This window comes from Arachis duranensis, chromosome 3 (assembly GCF_000817695.3).
Source record: "Arachis duranensis cultivar V14167 chromosome 3, aradu.V14167.gnm2.J7QH, whole genome shotgun sequence".
Taxonomy (NCBI): Eukaryota; Viridiplantae; Streptophyta; class Magnoliopsida; order Fabales; family Fabaceae; genus Arachis; species Arachis duranensis.
This window is the reverse complement of record NC_029774.3, coordinates 18717024-18719673: the sequence shown is the minus strand read 5'-3', so window position 1 is coordinate 18719673 and position 2650 is coordinate 18717024. Positions and strand designations below refer to the sequence as shown.

The window sequence follows — 2650 nt, the reverse complement described above, 5'->3', positions numbered from 1 at the left end:
AGTATTTCTTCTTTTTTTAATTAAATCAATTTATTTAATAAATTGTTTTTAAAAATAATATATTTAATTAAAAAAATACAATCTAGATATGTAAATCAAAATAAAAAAATTAATTTTTTTTCAAAAATAAGAATGATTAATTTTATTTTATACATATTAAGTAAGAAATTTCTACCAATAATAATGTGAGATAGCGGCATTTAATTATCTTAGCAAAATCTAATTTATTATTGTCATTATAATAACAATATTATATTGGGTTTAATTTTTTTCCAAAAGCCTATAAATAGACTGATCAGTAGACTTGATTATTCATATTCTTTCAAGAAAACAACAAAATATAATTTGATTGTGACAAAATGGCTACTAATAGTGCGTCAAAGTTTTTCTTTTGTATTCTTTTCGTGGCTTTATTTTTTATTTCAGGTGACGAAATTTATTTTACTTTTTTTATAATTCATTTTATAATAAGTAAATACAAATACATAAATACTTAACTAAATGAATATAATAAATATATTAAAATGTTATATTAATCTATCAATTTTGTTAATTATTGCAGACGCAAGCAGTGTCAATAGGAAGTTGGAAATTTGCGATCCAGGAATATCATGTGATACTGGATTTTGTCGCGTTGTATGCATCATACTTAATCACTATCAACGTTGGGACTGTAATCCCAAAAGTGGTTGCTGCTGCCATAGTGATGGTTAACTCCACTGCTCTTCCCCTTATGTTGGTTCATATACATGTATTTTGAATGAACACATCTTTTTATGTACTTCCTGATAAAAATAAACAAGTGGAGGATCAATAAAATAAAAAATTATTAAAGTTTTTTGCTTTAATATGATATGTGATTAATTATTATAAAATTAAATTTTATTATTCTTTTTGTCCAAAATAAATTTTTATTTTTAAATTTAACTTTATCTAAAATAATTAGTTCACTTTTTATTAGAGATTTTATTAAATGGAAAGACAGAATATAATTTGAGTAAAAAATTACTTGAATAAAATAAATAAGATAATACTCTATTTAGTTATTTGAGTGAATTTATATTTGATAATTAATTTAATTTTTAAATTCTTAAGATAATCTCTAAAATTGAATCTATACACTAAAATAGTCATAAGTTTTAATTGTATTATATTATAATCTATTGGTCTCCAAAATTGAATTTTAAGCACTATACTAAACTCTAGACTTTAATTTTAATTTTAAACTTATCCGTCAGCAATTAAAATGTGAAAGAATTTGTATTTTTGTAAAATTTTATATTTTATATATTTTTGTAAATAAAAAAGACAAGGATACAAAATATTAAGAACACTTGTTATAGAATAAAGAAAAAAGAAACACATCTTCTAACACACACAACATTGTAATAGCAAATAGAGGCAAAATTTTAAGGATATTTTTAGATAAGTGAATATCTTTTCTTTTGTTATTATTATCTTTTCGATAAATAATATAAGTATCTTTTGTGATTTTTATGATTTTTTATTTTTTGAGATAATAATAATAATAATAATAATAATAATAATAATAATAATAATATGTAATTATCCGGACCATTTTAAGTTTTAATAGATTTCCTCTTTTACATTTTTATTTATAAAAAATAAAAAGGCAACGAAGTTTATCTAAATTTGTTCTTGAAGAACGTATTGAGTAATACATGATTGGTACTGTCCTAGTGCAGTTTGAAAGAAATATAAATATATAATAGATGACTGAAAATGTTTAAAAGTGACATATAATGGGTACTAAATCGGTACAGATATCCCATGATATATAAAATTAATATATATGATTAGATAATAAAATGCAATAGGTATCGATTTAATGCGATTGCCCCACGTAATAGTACTTTCTAAATATAGTTGCCTCATAATGAAGATAAAACGTGATGTGATAAAAACTGTTAAGTAAGATGGGTAGTAGCAAGATAACTTTCGAATAAAAAAATAATAGGTATTGTTTGAATTCAGTCGTCCCAAAACGACAGTAGATACCAATTGGATATGGTCACTCCACAAGGGAAGAAAAAAAAGATGTGTACCAATTGGGTATGGTTGTCCACAAGAAATTGAACAAATAAGACGGTACTAGTTGGGTTTGGTTGCCCATAAAGAATTGAAAAACAAGATGGGTACCAGTCGATTATGGGTACCTGATAGAATAGACTATTTACGGGTACCAGTTGGATATGATTGTCCCATATAAAAAATAAGTATGGTACCAATCGAGAATGGTTATTCTACAAAACAAAATAATTTGATGACTGATAAGTTAGTATCAATTCAATGGTTGCGTGATAGAATAGGTTGTCTGCCTGTCCATGTTTAAAATTAATTATTTTTGGGTATCAATTAGATAAGATTACCTAACAAAATCAAAATTATATGGTTAAAATCAATAACATGCCTAAGGCAAGATGTGATGATGAGTTTTGAAAATATAACTCAATATTTTTAACAGATTTTGTTATTAATGTTTTTTTTTTGTACACATTTTTATAGTCGCAGTCAAAGAAAAATGAACTTAGAACATTTCTTTTCTTTTTCTTTTGCAGCGTATTTTGTGAAAGGAACATATAATTTTTATTGTCTTTTCTTTTAAAGAAGTACAAAATCTTATGACATG

General features: G+C 23.9%; 1 long non-coding RNA gene across 1 annotated transcript; it reads left to right on the top strand.

The window, feature by feature from the left end:
• The first annotated feature begins 325 nt into the window (after positions 1 to 325).
• Positions 326 to 834, top strand: LOC127745817 (uncharacterized). The gene is made up of 2 exons (XR_008007410.1): positions 326 to 426; positions 563 to 834. It is a non-coding gene; the product is annotated as an uncharacterized LOC127745817 (long non-coding RNA).
• The last annotated feature ends 1816 nt before the right edge of the window (positions 835 to 2650 follow it).